General features: G+C 46.2%; 1 pseudogene; it reads right to left on the reverse strand.

The window, feature by feature from the left end:
* LOC107159594 overlaps positions 1 to 19,581 on the reverse strand; it is a 109,290-nt pseudogene that overhangs the window by 66,670 nt on the left and 23,039 nt on the right.

Below are 19,581 nucleotides of genomic sequence, written 5' to 3' on the forward strand. Positions count from 1 at the left end.
TTTTTTGGTTAATGGGTGGAAATGGAGACTATCATAAGTTAAATAAGCCACAGTCCAAAAGTTAAAGGTTGAATATTATGTCTGATATGTGGAAACTAATCCAAAATCAGGGGGGGTATTAAAAATAATCAAAGTAAGATCAGAAGAGTAGACAAAGATGAATGAATATAAGGGAGGAGGGAAGGGATAGGAAAAGTCAGTGGAATGAATGCAACCTAAATTTCCTATATACCTGTGTGTATATACCATGAATATACCACAGTGAATCTCACTATCATGAATATCCACAAGATACTAATTTTAAAAAACTCTTAAGTAAATAGCAAAATGATCAGTAGAGTAGAGGGAAGGGAACAGGGAATGGGAGGAAATTAAGGTAAAGAAAAATAATGGGGATGAATTAGAACAAATTATATTCCATGCTTTTAAAATTATGCCAGAATATTCTATTTCTATGTATAACTAAAAAGAAACAATAAAAATAAATATTTTATTTCTTTTATTTTTTATTTCTTTATTTCTAAATAAATAAAATACAAAATAGGGCTGGGGATGTGGCTCAGTGTTTAAGTGCACTTGAGTTCAGAGTTCAGAGGGTTTTTGGTACCAATACCTGGTACCAAAAAAAAGAAAGAAAGAAAGAAAGAAAGAAAAAGAAAAAAGGGAGTGTCTTCAAATTAAATATATGTGAGAGCTGAAATGAAGAGTTCAATGCCAAGGCTGCACAAGAAGGTTGAGGAGAAGGCTCAGGAAGCGAAGCCCAAACAGGAGAGATGTTATGAGAATCAGGCAACTGTTCCAGGAGGCCCAGCAGCTGCTGATGTGAACCCAGCAAGAAGGAAACCACAATAAACCAATTCATGAGAACTCCCTAGAGTTCTAAGACTAGATCTCCAGCTGACAAAGATCTGCCAGTGCCCAGTCCTGGAGATGGAAAAGAGATCAACAGTCAAGCACAGTTTTATGACATCTTCAGGACACCAGGGCCAGAGAGCTCTCCAGAGCATCCCGGGAAGGACAATAAGCCTCACACAGAGGATCAGTAGTGAGGCTGCATCTGATGGCCCAATGCAGCACTCAAGCAGCACTCTGAAGGAAACTCTGTCCCCAGCCAAATGATCAACCTACAGCAGGGGCACAGTTCTGTATCTGGTCTCCTGTGCCCCCATCCCAGCAAGCAGCAGATGCCACCCTCTGTCAAACAGGAGTCAAGTGCAGGCCATGGATGCAGGACTTGTCCTACCAGCCCGGAGGCACAAGGCAACCCTGCGAGGCAAGGGGAGATTGAGGGCCACCTCCCCACCAGGGAAAATAAGCCCTTAGTCTGGGAGACTTTTCAGAGACATCCACTCATACAGCTGATATAGTTCGGGGTTGAATTCAAACTAAACACAATGAAAAAGGGGGAAAAGTTAATGACAAGACAAGAAATGCAATTCCACCAGCTACAGAAATCTTGTGCCAAAACCGTGGAATAGTCATGGTCCACGGCACGGTTCGCTTGTGAATCCTGTGTTCACACCATGGCGAAGGCCTAACCCTGAAGAATGCGCCAGTAACTCAGGACACCACTGGGAGTGACAGAGCAGCAAGAAGCCTCATGTGCAGGGCACAGACTGGAGAAAGATCTACGCCTCTCCTCCATGGGAAGCCAGAACAGGACAGTGACACTAGGAAATTGCAGATGTCTATGGGCGTGGAGGTACACAACAAGAATGTACAAGCTGAAGCTGCTTCCCTGGGAAAATGCATTGAAAACTGGGCTAAGAACACGTTTTAAAAGCTTCTCCCTGCCAAATAAGGCCCCACTATTTGTGGCCTGCTTCTGTCCCCATTATGGCTCTCAAGGGTGGCCCAGCGTGACTGCGGGAGCAGTACCTTGGACGAGGTGCTTCACCTTCCCACACAGCCTCAGGAGGCTGTCCACCTGTCTCTTCTCTCTCTTCAGAAACATGACTTCGCCCATCCTCCAGTCCAGTGTTTCTTCCATGTCACATTTTTTCTCTTGCAATAAAAAATTTTTTCTCTCTGGAAAATAATGACAAAGTCAGCCAAAGGAAACAAACTTCATGGTACCCCTTTCTCTTCTTAGGAGTGCCCCCACAGTCACCACCAGAAGGACAGAGAGGCCTCCACTCAGTGGCATGGATAAGGACAACCAGCACACACGTGAACACGGGCTTCTTACAAGCCTGGCCTCAGCTCACCTAACTGCCACAGGTCCAGAAACTGACTTTTGTACTTCAGGATCAGCTCCAACCGTCTGACCAATATGGACCCATTCAGGACATCACCAGCAACCTCTGCGAAGACAGAGCTGGCGGCAGCCATCAAACTCTTGGCATCCTCTGTGATGTTGGCTAAGAGCTTCTCATCTGTCCCTGAGAAGATAAGGAGTACAGTGAGCTGGTTGAATTCAAACTAAACACAATGAAAAAGGGGGAAAAGTTAATGACAAGACAAGAAATGCAATTCCACCAGCTACAGAAACCTTGTGCCAAAATCGTGGAATAGTCATGGTCCACGGCTGATGTGAGGTTCTAAAAACAAGGAGAGGGGGCAGGCCCCTCTCCTTGTTTTTAGAACCTCACACCAGCCCCATGCCCACGTGGCTCCGGCAGCAGTGAGTTTTGTTTCCAGATGTGCTGATGCCTCATTCATCTGTGCATGTACCTGTGAGGTTCAGGTCTTACCCTAGTGCATCTCCTGACTGGGAGGACGAGACCCTCCCAATGGCCAAAGTCAGCCAGGAGAACCACAGTGCTCAAGGTTGAAGGCCTGAGCCCATGCTACAGTGAACATATTTCTTGGAATACACATGATGTCCTTTGAAATTCACCTGTCTTGGGAATCCCTGCAGTAGTACAAAACTAAACTGCAACAGGACAAGCTCACACATAAGAGGCCACTCCATGGGTGCAGTGAAGCATCTGCATAACACCCAGGAAGGAGACAGATCCACGCTGAAGCTTCATGCTCTGCCTATGCCTGTCTGAGGATCAAAACCTGGAACATGAGCTTTTGGAGCAACTTAGAGGGCAACAATTTAAAATGTGCTTAGTTTAACTGCCAGACTATTTATCTCACAGTAATATGAGGCCCATAGAGTAGTATGAGAAGAGCAAGTTTATCTTTACCATTAAAAACAAAGATAGCAGAGGGTTGGGATGCAGCTTGATGGTGGGGTGCTAGGCTCGCAGGCATGAGGCCCTGGTTCAGTCCCCAGCTTCACACATACAGACTTTCATTCATAATTACAAAAACATGGACACAGCTGAGATGAACTTCAGTGGGAGAATGGACCAACCCAGGCACATCCAGACAAGGGAGCTTTGCTCAGTTATAAAAGTAACAGAACCATGAAGCCAGGAAAAGACAAGGAGGAGCCTTAGATGCATACTGCTGAGTATGTGGAGTGTAACACGATATAGTCTTCCCCAGCAGACTACTGTGGCCCGTGCACACAGCAGCCACCTTCAGGACCACATGCTACTCCTGTTTGTCTCCCGGCATGGAAGGACACAACTGGTTTGGCTCAGACAATCATCTGCCCTGGGTTTTTATTGCCACACCCAGAGTTTTCCCACTACAAGATCTGAATCTAGAAATTTTATGCATAAACCTGCACCATCATTTCCAGGGCAATCAATGCACAACACCTGGGAAGGCAATGGCTGAAGAGTCACTTCATGTTTTGTTAGTTATCAATATTGGTCTCAACCTGTGACAGATGGGCTTCACAGGGAGGCAAGTTGGGCTTGGATTTGAGTTCCAAACACTTGTTATCTTTGAAATAGTAAGTCTCCGACACCCTGGGTAAGCAACCTGCCCTGGGCACTTCCATTCCCTCAACTGGAAATCAAGGGCCTTGGGGACTTTCAAGGGGCTGCTTCAAGGACAGTGTGTCCCCCCAGGAGCAGGTATTCAGCAGGCACTCAGCAGAAAATGGCTCTGGTGCTAGATGCTCTTTATGCCTATCACCTGCCTGGGCACCTCTGCCCATCCTGCCTTTACCAAACCTCAGCACATGCAGGCTGAGGATCAGGTCAAGTACTTTGCCCTGTTCTATTGCCCAAGGAAGGACAGCAACTCCAACCAGCCCTACACGCACCGTACAACTTGAAGAGCTGCTTCACATCTGGCCCCATAAGCAGGTATTCAAGAATCTCATCCAGGCCTTCTCTGTTGTTCCTGGGCCAGGACTTGGTGATCACAGCAGACACGAGGCTGCCAAATTTCTGCAAATCATGACAAGAGACTCCCTCTAGGACCCTGATCCGAGACTAAAAGAAAATGAATTAAAAAGAGAGAATTTAGAAGATTTTACTGATTTATTTTTTAATGACATAAGTTAGCACCCAATAGCATTTCAGAAATCTACTGAAGCTAGTTTTATAATGCCTCCAAAAAAAAAAAAAAACAAAAAAACACAGAAGAGAGGCTTGGGATATCCCCCTGATAAAGGGGGAGTTTAGCTTATCGGAGGCCCTAGGTTTCATCCTCATACTGCAAAAAGAAAAAGAACAGAAAATGTAAAATACTTAATGTTTCCTAGAGCATATCCATTACCCTGTGGCCTGGTTCCATATGTGAGGTGCCAGAGATTTGAAGATGCACGCATACGAATGAACATGCCCCAACAACCCCAAGTCACATGCCCTCCCAGCTCACTGCCAGCTTCTGTATTTCTCTTAGACTTGCCTGCAAAGAAAAATACCAAAAGCAAGATGAGGAAAACTTTACTACGTTGTACGTTTTATATCCTGAGCTGCCCTCAAACACCACAGACACTCCAATTCTCCTTCTGATGCTTCACCAAGAAACAAAACACTTTTCTTCTTTGGGTTCACATTTTTACAAAAAAAAAGTTTCAGTAATCAGTACAAAACACTGGGTGAACTAACAACAGATACTTTTTGACATTTAAAAGGATAAAAGAAAACATTAACTAGCAATAAATAAAAAGTTATAGACCATGGGGAAGTGAGATTTATCCCAGGAATAAAACCATGTTTTAGCATCAAAAATCAGTTAATAAGCCTGGTGTGGTGACACATGCCTGTAATCCCAGCAGCTGGCTAGGCTGAGGCAGGAGGATCAAAAGTTGGAGGCTAGATTCAGCAATTTAGTGAGGCTCTGTCTCAAAATGAAAAAGTGCTGGCAATGTGGCTCAGAGATAAAGCACCCCTGGGTCCAATCTCTAGTGTCACATATACAGACTCAAAAACATGAATACATCACACCAATAGAAAAAAAGTGACACAATCATTTTAATAGATGCAGAACACGTATCAGACAAAACTCCAAGAACAAGACCAGGATGGCCAATTTCACTCCTTTGTCAGTCCCAGAGTTGCTATCCGGGGCAATTAGGCATGAAAAAGGAAAAAAAAAATGTATTGGGATTGGAAAGGAAGTACTATCCTCACAGGCAGATAACATGTTCATCTACATTGAAACCTCAAAGAAACTATTCTCCCATGTATGCCCCGCTAGAGCCAAGAAACGAGCCTGCAAAGCTGCAAGTCACAGAGATGAGGTGCAGCCCTGTTTCCAAGTGCTAGTGATGACCAATCTGAAAACAAAATTGATAAAATAATTTAAAAATTTTTTTTTAGTTGTGGATGAACACAATATCTTTACTTTTTTATTTTTTTATGGGGTGCTGAGGATCAAACCCAGTGTCTCATATGTGCTAGGCAGGCGCTCTACCACTGCACCACAACCACAGCCCTGAGAATATAATTGGTCACAATAGCAAAGGAATAAAGTACTTAGGAATAAATTTCACGAAAGAAATGCAGACCTCACTATTTGCAAATCGCAAACCATTATTGAAAGAAATTAAAGACCAATATAAATGGGGAGACATTCTAGGTTCAGAGACCATAAGATGTGACGTTTTTAAGAGGTCAACACTCCCCAAACTGACCTACAAATTCAAAGCCATCCCTGTCAGAATCCCAGCTGCTTTCCTTGCAGAAATTGACAAACTGATTCCAAAATTCATATGGAATCCCAAGGGATCCAGAAGAGCAAACAATGTCAGAGGATAATGAATAAGGAAAATACATGCTTCTTAATTTTACAACCTACTTGAACGAAATGGCAGTGGAGACATGGACAGATGTGAGGTGAACCCTCACAGCTGCGGTCAACAGACTTTTTGATAAGAGTGCCAAGATCACTCAAGGAGTGAAGTACAGTGCCTTCCTCAAATGGTCTGAAACAGCTGGATCTCCACATGTAAGAGAATGTACCTGGACTCTTACCTCAAACCAAATAGAAAAAGGAACTAATGTTAAGAACTAACACTCTAGAGCTTTCAGAGGGGGTTGCTCCATGACAGAGTACATGCTTAGTATATGGTCCTGGTTTAACAATGGTGCCAAAAGCAAAACAAAACAAAAACCTTTTAGAGGAAGACACAGGTAAATCTTGATGACCTAGAATTTAGCACTAGATTCTTTGATGTCAAAAGTACTAGCAACAAAAGAAAAAATAATATAGACACATTGAATTTCACCAAAAGTTAAAATCTTCCCAGGAGTGGTGGAGCACACCTGTAATCCCAGCTACTCAGGAAGCTGAGGCAGGAAGGTTGCAAGTTTGAGGTCAACCTGGGCAACTTTGTAAGACAGTGTCTCAAAATAAGAAACCAAAAGGGCTAGAGATGTAGCTGAGTGATAGATCACCCCTGGTTTCAATCTCTACTATCACAAAGAGAAAGAGAGAAAAAAAAAAATTAAAAATCCGTGTGCTTCTAAAAAGACCACCAAGAGTGAAAACAATCCAGAGAATGGGAGAAATACTGGCAGATCACATATCTGACAAGAGATTTGCACCTGATTATCCAAAGAACTCTTTAAGCCACAATAAAGGAAAGACTACAGCCCAATGAACAAAATGGGCTAAAGATCTGAACAGACATTTTTCCAAAGACATCGTAAAAAGAAATAGCCAATAAACATATGAGAAGGTACCCGAAGTCATAGATATCAGAGTCCTTATAGAAACCACTCCAGCCCACCATACTGTACTTCCCAGGTCTGAGAGCAAAGGCTGTGGGGTGTGGAGAAGTCAGGACCCTCCGAAGCTGGCAACTGACATGGAAATGGTCCTGCCAGTGTGGGAATGGGCCAGACAGTCCTTCAAATCACACAGGTACTAAGTGATCCAGCCACTTCACCATAAGCATAGACAGCATGAATAGCATGTCCACAAGAACCAGTGCATGGTGGTTCACAGCAGCAGATTTATAACAGCCATCAGGGAGAGCTTGGATATCCATCGGGGACAAACGGAACATAAAAGCACACTGCGTCCATATGATGAGCAACATATAGCCATGAAAAAGGACAAAGTACTGACAGGTGCTCCAGCATGGAGGACCTTAAACACACACTCAAAGAAGCCAGGTGCTTAAGGCCACAGCCTATGTGATTTCATTCCTGAGCAGGGGGAGGGGTCTGGGTCAGCATGGGGGAGGGTGGACATGGCAGCTGAAGAGCTGTGCTTTCTTTCTGAGCTGATGAGAATGTTGCCAGGTAGACTATGCTGCTGGCACCCACATCTGCAAACACATCCCACCACCTAAGTGTGGCTTCCAAGGGTGAGCGGCAAGACATGTGACTATCATGTTACTAAATCACTGAGCAAAGAGCAAATGAAAGCCTTAGAAAGTATTATTCATGTAAAAAGATGAGAATCTGTTTCCTTGGAAGAAGGGACTTCTAATTCTTGGGACTCCACTGGCCAACAATGAAGGTGAGGCCTGTGCAGAGCATGAGGTGTCCTGTAGGAAACAGAGCAGGGTGCTGGGGCCATCGGGGAGCCACAGTTGTATTGTGTGGGGACTACTCCTGTCACGAGGTAGGGCAGAACCTACACCCACTTTGCAGAAAAAAGCTAAGTGAACTGATAGAATCTTTTTCTGCAGTTTTGGGAATAGAATCCAGGGCCTTGCACATGCTGGGCAAGCGCTCTACACCAATAAGGATGGAGTCTATTTATCTTCATAAGCTTCCTTCCATAGATGTTTTATCAACCTTTGGGGTCCTTTCCTGTATACCTGTTGGGCAGGAGTTAACAAACCATAATAAACCAGCAGCAAGAATCACAATGGGCAGTTGGAGGCACAGCCCACCAGATAACCTACACCAAGGCATGTGAGCATGGCTGTGGTTTTGCACAGCAAGCATGGCTGCTTCTGCAGCAGGAAGCCAAGTTTCATCTCAAAGAGAGGGTAGAGAGCACTGGATCACATAAGCCCAAGCCAGGGAGGGGACACCTAGGACCCAATCCTGATCAGCACAGGCCTTGGAACTGGCAAGCACTTAGGGCCTGGAGCTGGCCATGTCAACAAGCAGCTATGAACCCAAGCATGTTTCTCAAGAAGAGATTGGTCACCTGGCAGGCAGAGCTCACAGCTTCGATGACACACTTCTCAAAGCTCTTGGCCACACTGTCCTTGAGGCCAGCGGCATCCCAGTGAGGGCTGCAGAAGGCAGAGATCTGGGAGAGAGGCCTCTCCTGCAAACACAGAGGTGGGTGGGGTGTGAGTGGTTATTCTGACTCCCCTCCTCCCTGCCCTACACTAAGCATGTCCTCCCTGCCTGTCACCAGAGGAGCAAAGATGAAACCAAGTTAGTCTCTTCCCATGCTGCAAAAAAGCAGCCAGAACAGCAGCTTGCAAAAACATGCAAATTTTGAAAAATGAGCCATTTTTCCTTGCTTTTGTCTTGCTAAAAAGATCCATTTGATCAGGTCCTTATAAAACAGTCATGGAGAAACCAATTTTCCTGGGTTTTTATCTTCCAGAATTCTTCCTTATTCAAAATGAAGGACATTTTTATATGTGTGTGTTTTCTCCTTGTCATTGTGTTTAATAAAGCTGCTGCCACCTGCAGGTCCCTTGGAGCATCTGCACATGAAGTGCTTTATGACACATGTCTAGGGGCCCTGTGACAGCACAATCCCATTCCCTGGCTCTTCTCAAGAACGTCACACTAGAACTCTGAAATGCTTCTGTAGTCAAACTGCAGAGGCCTGATCTGAAAGAAAAATGCAAAGCTGGGGTGGATCCCAGGGCTTGCACACACTGCACTGCTCGTAGCCCGAGGTCCTGCCAATGGTCTGGGCTCATCACCACTCTGAGGGTGTCCCCCATGTCTGGTACCTGCTTGAGCCTCCCTTCCATGTCCCCCAGCAGCGACTCCTTCCAGCCATGCTCTGCAGGAAAGTTTATTCCCACCAGCCGCCGCCAGACCTGCAAGACCCATGCATTAAGTGACAGCCACAGGGACAAGTAAACATCACAGGGATATCTTACAGAAAGACAGCAATAGCCAGGCGTGGGGGCACCTGTGGCCCCAGCTGCTCAGGAGGATTTTGAGTTCAAAGCCAGCCTCAGCAACTTAGAGAGGCCCTCAGGACAGGCAGCATTAGGAAGACAGGAGCCTTGGAGCAGCTGCCCTACCCATGTGCCTCTATATGTCTACCTGACATCTGGATCCAGGGTCCACCTTGGAACACATAATACATTTACTGATCATGTCTCTTTTCTAGAGAAGTTCTCTGGCATTATCTTTTTCTGATGTTGACAATTTTGAAAAGTTCAGGCCATTCTGTAGACTGTCTCTTGACTCAATTGACTAACAGTTTTCCCATGATCACAATAGGCTTGGTTGGAACACTACTAAGTCAAGCCACATAAAAATGCACTTGGTATAGGTCATATGTGGCCAAATGTCTGCACTTGCCACAGCTGTCCAATCAAACACCTCTAGCCTTAACAAGCAGCCCATGAGACCTGTTGGTACTATCGGGGCTGACAGAGGGGTTGGCCCTTGATTAAGGTTTGTCTTCCAGAATTCTTCACTGTGAAAGTCGTCTTTCCTCCTCCATAAAGGCATCTGCAGTGGGGCACTGGAAATCCTGTTTCCTCTTGGAGCCCCCACTGATCTCAGGATTCCTAGGTGATACCTGCCTGCATCAGCTACTGTACCTTGGTTACAAAGTGATAGTCTTCTATTGTAATTATTTATTCTGAATTTCTTAGTTCTTTTTTCTGTATGTTTATCAATGAATTTTAATCTATTCCTATCATTTTGCCTTTTAATAATCAAATTGTACCAGATTTGGCTAACGTAAGCATCTTCAACAGTTTTCTTAAAAAGTACAGAATAACTTCAGACTTCCAAAACACTGCAAAGATAGCCCAGATAATTTCTATGCTTTTTTGGCCCCATTTCTGCAATCATGAACATGACCACCATTCAGTCATCAAAAGTAAAAACCTAGCAACAGCAGACCACCATGGCAACCCCAGACTTCACATGAAGTCCTCTTGCCTTCCCAGGAGGAGTCTGGATCACCACATGTGTTTAACTCTATCCCTGTGATGGGCCTGCAGCCTCAGCACTTCCTGACATTCCAGCACAAGGAGCTCTTGGCCCACCTGTGCATCTCCTGCTGACCCACGGAGGTGGCTCTTCTTCCAGGAATAGCATTGTGTGGTGGGAAATGGCAGTTAGAAGATATGATTGGGCCATGTGGGGTGGAACACGCCTGAAATCTCAGCTACTCAGGAAGCTGATGTAGAAGGGTCACAAGTTCCAGGCCATCCTGGGCAACTTAGTGAGACCCTGCCCCAAAATAAAAAATAAAAAGGGCAGGGGATATAGCTCTGTGGTAAAGTTCTCGTGGGTCAGTCCCCAGTACAAATTAAAAAAAAAAAAAAAAAGAAAACCCATGATGTGATGTGGGTGTGCTCAGGTCCCAGGGTGTCATTATTTCTGTAGGTGCTCATGGTCCCAGGATGCCTTTGCCACAGGACTCTTGATGGACTGAACTAGCAACTATCTAACCATGAGTTCCTACTGCTATCTCTAGCTCCTTCCATACCACAGGGCTCTTTTCCCCCTTACTCTGTATTTCCCTTCTCCTGGTGAGAAAGAGCCTTGACTTCCAACAATACCAATAGCATGTTCATCTCCCCAGACCTTGGTAAATTTACTTGTAAAACAGCAATAACAGCAGCAACCACCTCAGAGTAGATGTTTAATTAATTTCACTTATTTTTATCATTACTACTGCACTTAGAAACATTCTTTCTTGTCAGTGGCTCCACAGTTACCTTTCACTCATGTTTAATGCCTGGGGATTATACCACTTAAAATCCTGGAATAATATTTAATAATCCAATTGTGTTTTCCTGGAATTTCAGTCTGTTGGTATCAAACTTCACAAAGTAGTTGGGGGAGGATTTTTTTTTTGTCCTTGATTGAAATGAACAACTCTCTGGCCCTGTGCCCATCCTAATCAATACAGTTGGGGTACCCCTGCCTCACATCACAATGAGTCCTGCTCCCAACTCTGTGTGAAGACCCTGAGCAGGTTCCACAGTCTCCCTGGAAGACTGTGTCTGAAGGGGAACAACCTTCCACTTCCAGGACAGGGAATAAGGCAGCCAGGCTGAAGAGCAGGCCTGGGGCGGACAGGACCTCCTGCCTCCACCTCCTTCCACTGCAGCCCTCTAAGAACTCAGGATCCCAGATCCCACTGGGTCTTAGCCATCCTTACCATCACTGGGGTGCCTATTGTGGAGTCCTTTCCATGTCCCAGGCTTTGGGGGTAGAGATCATCCTGTCAAATGGCTTCACTCAGTTGCCAGATAAAGGCACTTCCTATCATATTGGCCTTCTTTTTCCAGTGCCAACTGCTGGCTTGCAGCCTCAGACCTGAAGCAGAGCCTGATGGTCCTCCTGGCAATCCCTGCCTCAGCGTGACTGCACCCCATCCTACCGACTTCCTGCCAGGCAAAGGGCAATGTCCTGTCCTCAGAGTAGGGGCCAGGGCCAGAGGCAAGGTGCATGATGAGCCCAGGCCTTCAGGCCATGGTACTTTTGGTCCAATAATTGGTGATGGGCCACAGCTCTGTGATTCCCCACCCTGGTGCCTGTGGAGGGAGACTGCAGCCTCAGGCAAAGCTTACCTGGATTTCCTCAGGGTATGTGAACAGGACAGTTGAACCCTTCCAGAACATGTTCTTTGCTAACACTGTGCGCAGCCAGGATCTTGTGATGGCCAGGACACCCTGGAGGACATCTGTCAGCAAGCCTTTCCTGGCTGTGGCTCCCAGGTCCTCTGCCATGTCCTGTGGGCACATAAAAGAAGGTTTACCAGCTCTGCTCTGCTCCTCCCCACCTCCTAGCTCTGTCCTTGTTGGAAGCCCAACTGACACAAGCACTGTCATTTCTCCAAAACCCTGGGCTCCCCTAAAAGGGGCCACATGGGAGAGGAGAGGAGAAGACATGGGTGTTATAGGTCCCGGAGCAGACCCCACCTCAACAAGAGCCTCCAGCAGTGGGAGCACACACAAGAGCCCTGTGCTTTCTCCAGATCAGGTGAGAAGAGTGGACCCATGAGCAGAGAGCTTCCAGAGAACCCTGGGCCAGTGGACCATGCAAACTCCTGGCACCCACTCCTCAGGGATGTGAAGTAGACCCTCTCTGGCCTGAGGCCAGCCAGTCCTCTTCCCTTGGCAACTCTGTGGGGACAACCACTTTCTCTCCTCCTCTCCTCTACCACCACACCAACAGAACCACCCCCTTTGGGGGCTCAAGGCCTCTGGTGACCTGTCACTCCCTCAGCCCCTCTTTGCACTCCAGAGGTATCTGCCAGGGGGCACATGCAACTCCAGCATCAGGCCCCTCTTTAGAGAGCTTCTCCTGAGCCCCTGAGGGCTGCACAGCTTGTGCTCTTCTTACAGAGCCCACAAAACCTGGGTCTGCCACCTCCTGCCCCCGTCGAGGCTCACAGAACCACCCTGGGGCTTCCATCTGGGCAAAGTGATGAGGTGACCAAGCAGATGCCATTCCTGCAGGAAGGAACCAACCAGAGTAGAAGAGATGACCCTTCAGACAGTGGGAAGAGCATGGTCCTCAGCCACAGTAAGCGCCAAGGTGGAGAAACACAAGGAGCTGGGGAGGCATACGAACAACAGGGCTCCAGGCAGGGTAACCAGAGCACAGGGCACAGGTGAGAGCAGGGCAGGAGAGCACTGAGGGGTCTCAAGGGAAACTGAAACAGGGGCCCTTGCACAATGTCCTTGAACAGCACAGCACCTTCTAGGACAATCTGGATGCCTCAGTGGGGCATGCATTTCCCTGGTGCTAGGCCTCGAGCATTCCACCAACTCCAAAAGTGGCCCCAGTCCCATACTGACCCATCCTAGTGTCATCCAGGGCTGTACAGAGGTGGTCAATAAATGAACTGCAGGAACAACCCTGAGGCTGAACAAGCAGCAGGGCCCTGAACTGTGCTCTGATCCTCATGGCAGCCGCCCAGATGGCCATCCGACAAGAGGCTCCCACTTGCCCCAGTATGTTTCTGTTTTGGTCAATTTTAGTACTGCAATGTTTTTTTTGTTTTTGTTTTTGTTTTTTTTCAGCACAGGTAGAGCATTTGTGACCACAGATCTGGGACCCCAAACAACAAATGAGGACATTTCCTTCTGCAGAAAAGTAAATCCTAAATAACTGACAAACTTCCAAAGCACCATCTATTGGGAACTGGCACTAACCTGAGATGGATAAAATAGTACCACCTGGGAGAAAGCAGACACCTTATCAGTAATCATTCTTAGTGCCTGTAATCCCGGTGGCTCAGAAGGCCAAGGCAGGAGGATCCCAAGTTCAAAGCCAGCCTCAGAAACTTAGTAAGGCTCTAAGCAACTCAGTAAGACCTTGTCTCTAAATAAAATAAAAAAAAAAAAAAAAAAAAGGCTGGGAATGTGGCCAGTGGTTAAGCACCCCAGGGTTCAACCCTGGCATAAAAAAAAGAAAAAGAAAAATAGAGTGTGTCTGTGGTATTTTAAAGAATAAAGGCTGAAAGGAATAAAGTGAAAATGTAGACTTAACCATCTCCATTCCTGATGTCACAGTTCTGAAGTGGAAAAAGTTTAAAAAGAGAGTCGCCCTGAGATGCCACTCTGCATCACCCACAGCAGAGGCTCAGGACCCACAGTGGAGAAGCTGCATAGCAAGGCAGAGCTCCCAATGCAGCAGCAGGAAAGCTGCCCTGAGACACAGGTGAGAGAACTGAGTGTGAAGGCCAAGGGCAGAGCATCTCCAGTGGCAGAAATTAAAGTCAGGTTCCCTCTGGGGCATGAGGGGGAGGATGACTTCAGGCTGAGGGGCACAGGGGCCTGAGCAGGGCGGCAGGACATGGGCTCTGCTGCCATGTTGTGTTGCAACATGAAGAGAAGGGTTCTGGCAGGGAAGATGAGGCACAGATATGTGCTTTTTTAGGGGGAAACAGGCCCTAGTTTTCTGTGAACAATAGAATCAAGGACAAAGAATGGGTCATCTTATTCGTGAGGCTAAGAGCTAAGTGTGTAGTCTGCACAAAACAGAACCCAGCGTCTAGGAGGTGCCAAATAAATACCTGACAGCTGACTTGACCACTCTGTCTCATCCAGGATTCCCAAAATACCCCAAGTTCCCTTCCAAATCAGGCTGCATGGAATCTCAGACCTCTCCTGAGCATGACATTTGATACATAAATCCCACTCACCACTGGAGGTCTAAGTCCAATGATTCTGCAAATGACCTCAGCAGACAAGGCAGGGATCTCGTGAAACCTCAGGTGTTTGGTGATCTTGCAGACAGCTTCATGGAGCTTCAGGCACACAGTCAAGTAGGACTCTAATGAGGTCTTCTCAAGAATCCTACCCCCACCAGGATCCAGAGAGATCATTGAAGTCATTGGGAAATGAGAAAACAATACCAATTATCAATCAAATTACCAGTCCCTTCTCCTTTTTAAGATGTACAAGTATGCCTGTACTCACAGCTCCTCAGGAGGCTGAGGCAAGAGAATGGCCCAATTCAAAGTTAGCCTCAGCAAATTAGCAAGACCTTATCGCAAAATAAGAAACAAAAAGGTCTGGAGTGTGGCTCAGTGGTAGAAAGCCTCTAGGTTCAATCCCCAGTACTGCAAATAAATTAATTATTTAAAATAAAATAAATGACCACAAGTAAGGCATTTACTTGATCTCCTCTAGGCTATCATTACAATAAGCCTTAAAGCTGTGACTGAGATAAGAAAGGAACACAGTCATTTTGACTTAGCTCAGCAGTTGGAACTCTATCAAAACCAAGTTAAAATATTTTTCAAATACATTCCCTTATTCAAAAAAATAGCAAAGGATGAATCTTTCTAATAATTTAAATATAACTTAAGAAAAAAAAATCAGAGAGATACAGGAGGGAGAGAGGGAGGGTACTAGAAGATGAGTGTGCACTGTGTATGGAATTTCTTCCACTTGGTGTGAACGGGTTTCACATTTACTAATTGATAGCCTGGTGATACGAGAAAGAACCCTGCAAAGTCACAGGGACTTGTCGTGCAGGGAGACCCTGTGCTGTGCCCCACGTCCAGACATCCCAGGGGTTCAGAGGAGGGAGACCAACAGTGCTGAGAGGCTCCAGGAACACCTGGGCCCCTGGTGCACATTCCTGTTCTGTGTTTCATGTGCTATTCCTCCAGGTGGCAAAGGTCATGCACAGGGGTTGGAGTAAATGATTCTGCAAGGCAACCTTTGATTTTTGTTTTAAACTGGCCCAACTTACAAAAACCATAGAAGCAAACATTTAAAAAATGCAGGACGCATACATTTGCACTATGAAAGTGATCATTTAAAAATAAATGAAAACACAAAGGCCAAAAGATTGGGTGAGGATGAAGCAAAATCTCAGCCCCCAAGAGCGTGATTTGCTTTTTTGTTTGTTTGTTTTTAGTTCTGTAGACTGAACCCAGGCCTTGCACATGCTAGGCAAGTGCTCAATCCCTGAGGTACATCCACAGCCCTATTCATTTCCTTTAAGAAAAAGAAAAAAGAAAAACCTGGATGGCTGGATTGGCAACTGCAGAGGACACTGGGGCACTTGCCGGTGTACCGCCCTCCCCCTTTGACAGGAGGCAGCCCACACAACATAGGAGCCCCATAGTAATTGGCTGCTCTACTTACATGTCCTGATAGATGTTCACGAGGTACATGAGCATTTTGAAAACATTCCCGACATGCTAAGGCAGGGAAGAGAAAAGGAAATATGAAAGTTTCAACCAGAAAACAGCTTATGCTGAGAAGAGAGAAGGGCACGGGGACTTGTCTTGTTCTCCGTGCACATGAGACTTCAAGGGCTCAAGGGCCAATCTTCATTTTCCACTGGTAAAATGCAGGCTATAAATTTGTACCATTTTCTTCTCTTTTTTTGGTTGGGGTTCTTTTTCTTGTTTTTTCTTTTTTGGAACTGGGGATCAATCCCAGGGCTTTGCCACTGAGCTGCATCCCAGCCCTTATACCATTTTCTTTACCCCAAAAGCATAAAAGGAAAGACAGCAACTATGACACATGTGATGCTCACAGAGCCTTCTAACAGTCATAATTAACAAACGGCTACGGTTCCCTTGTCCTCTATATACTAAACCAGAATCAACTCTGGGAAGTCAAACTTTAACCCTAAGAAATAATGACTTCTTATTTCAGCAATTCTGAGCACTTCCCCCAACCTGCCCTTCAGGACAGAAGACCCACAAGCATTCAATGTTCAGTGTGTGACCTGCTTTTACTAAGCAAGGACCTGACAATCTACTTCCAACCACAAACCTCCAAGACATCTTCTGAGATCTTAGAGATCTTCTGAAGCCGTTGCAGCCTGTAGAGAGTCCCTAGGAAACAGTCCAGGATCCGAGCAGGCATGAGACTCAAATATTCAGTGGAGTTTTCCATATAGGGAACGAGGCTTCTCAGAGGCAGCAAACTGAACCAGGATCGAAAGAGATAATCATCCATATACAGCAAATGCTTCCTGCTCTCCATGAAGTCAAGAAACTGGCTCCTGAATGAAGAAACCGGGACAGAGACCAGGGCAGCAGTGAGAGCACTGAACAGACTCAAGACAAGGAAAAGCAAGGCTGGGAAGGCCCAGAATGCTCAGATTTTAAAGTAGATATCAATGCATCCTGGAACCGACATACAGAGCGAATCAAATGAAAACTAAACAAAATAGCCAAGTGTATGTACACCTGTGATCCCAGCAACTTAGGAGGCTGATACAGGGGGATCAAAAGTTCAAGGCCACCCTCAGCAATTTAGTGAGGCCCTGTCTCAAAAAATAAAAAAATTTAAAAAGGGACTAGAAATATGGCTCCATAGTTGAGCACCCCTGGTTTCAATCCCTGGCACCAAAAAAATAAATTAAAAAAATCATTTCCATTTGGCTTTCATTTCAAAAGGTTTCAAAACTAGAGAAGAGATGGGAACAATTGAGCTCACTGCCTTTATCCCTAACGATGGCAGCTGGCTCCAAGTGGACGGGGTGGGCAAGGGGACAGGTTATTCCACACATGGTGGTTATCTGTATGTGGAAATGAGTACAGTGATGTTTTCATGTTTAATTCAGATTTACTTTAAGTTTTGTACTTAAATTTGATTTAAAAAACTTTTTTTTGTGTGGTATTGGGGAGACAACCCAGGGCCTTGCCCAATGCCAGGCAGTCCTCTTCCACTGAGCACAGCCCAGCCCCCTTCGATTTTTCTTATGTAGTTGTGCTTTCCATGTCTTCTTTGAAGAACCTTTCCTCACTCTAAGATGATCTTATTTAGAAGCATGCTGTTAACATATCCAGGCATGTAAGGGTTTTCCAGAGAGCCATCTGCTCAGCTGTGGTTAGGAACCTGCACCCTTGGACTGCAGCACCTTCAGGGTACTGGGAGTGGTTCAGCTCAGAATGCAGCCTGTTTTGTTGCATATGCCCATGGGCACACCTGCCATGCAGGGCGCTGGAGCCCCTGGGTGCCATCTGGATCTGCAGCTTTCTCCCCAACATCTGTACCATATTCATTCTCCTGCCATTTGTTTTACCAGTTGCTGGAGAGGAGGCACAGAGCTCCACAGAGCTATGGATCTGGATCTGCTGGCTTCTCCTCTCAGGCTCTTGGTTTGGGATTGGATTTGATTCTCCACCTACACAGTTCTACTTGGTACCTTTGCTCTCGATTCCTCTGTGACTCCTGCTCTGACTTTTTTCTTTTTGGTGGTGCTGAGGATGGAACCCATTGCCTTGGCCAAGCTAAATAAGTGCTCTATCACTAAGCCCCAGCCTCAGCCCTGGCCTTATTCTGGCTTTTTAAATTGGTGGAATGCACGTTGCTTAGTATTCCAGTTTATGATTTATTTAGTTTGGAGTTTTGCATCTGTGAGTACCATTTCTCCTGATGAAGCACAGTTCTCAGTGGGGACAGAAGTGTTCAAGCCCAACCCCCATCCCACCCAGGGGGGCCTGGCAATACCTGGATACACTTGTGCCTTTAAGACCTGGGATCGGGGCAAGCCATTGTCTGTGTACCCTTGCCCACCCAAGACTTCCACTCCAGGAGGCCTGAGCTTCCCACCCCTGGGACACCGCAATGCCCTCACAATCAGACAGCAGAGAATGTGGAAGTACTCTGCTTTTCCTGGCCAGTTCTCTGGCCTGAGCTTTATGGCTAGCAAAAGGAGAAGCTTGCTCCAGCCCTACCAAATGCACTCATCACCCACCACTTCAGCTAAAAGGCAAGGTTAGAGGTCAGAAACTAAGATTTGTGGTACTCAGGGCTAAGTCCTGGGATACACAGAGTTGCTAAGTGTCTGTCACACAAATGAGTAAACACATATTAGTACAGTCATAAGAGAAAGACTGCATAGTACACTGGCCACGCCAGTGATCCCAGTTGTTTCAGAGACAGGAAGATCATGAGTTCAGGCCAAGCCAGGCAACTTAGCAAGACCCATCTCAAAAATTAAATCTTTCTTTTTTTTTTTTTTGGTCAGAGGTGGTACTGAGGATTGAACTCAGGGGCACTCATCCACTGAGCCACATCCTCAGCCCTATTTTGTATTTTATTTAGAGACAGGGTCTCACTGAGTTGCTTAGCGCCTTGCTTTTGCTGAGGCTAGCTTTGAACTCATGATCCTCCGGCTTCAACCTCTGAGTTACTGGGATTACAGGCATGTGCCACCATGCCCAGCTTCAAAAATTAAAAATTTAAAGGAGAACTGGGGATGTAGCTCCATGGCAAAGTGCTGATGAATCATTCCAAGATGTGCTTACATAAATGCAGCTTTACAACTTACTCATTTAGCAATTCTTTCTGAAACTGAGAGAAGGAGATTCCCTTGAGGGCAGCCCAGAGGTCCTCAGACTGGTTCACAGAGTCCTTTCTTGGAGGGTCCAGCTGCATACAGTAGTGCAGGACAGGGAGGATGCCCAGCCAGTCGACGACCCTTGCAACCATGCATCTTTGGCACAGGTTGACCAAGTACACTTGCCATCTGGAAGGGAACCAAGACCTACTGTGAGCCATTGATGGCTGTGTCCAACCTGCCCTGTGGTCTGATGTCCCAGGAGGGAAGGGACAGCCACTTGCACCCAGCAGAAGGAGCATTATACACGTGGACCTAGTCCCAGACCAAGAGGCAAAGGGTGGCAAGGGGGACAAGTTCCTGGCCCCCAACCCAGTGCACCAGGATATCA

This window comes from Marmota marmota, unplaced genomic scaffold (genome assembly GCF_001458135.2).
Source record: "Marmota marmota marmota unplaced genomic scaffold, marMar, whole genome shotgun sequence".
Taxonomy (NCBI): domain Eukaryota; kingdom Metazoa; phylum Chordata; class Mammalia; order Rodentia; family Sciuridae; genus Marmota; species Marmota marmota.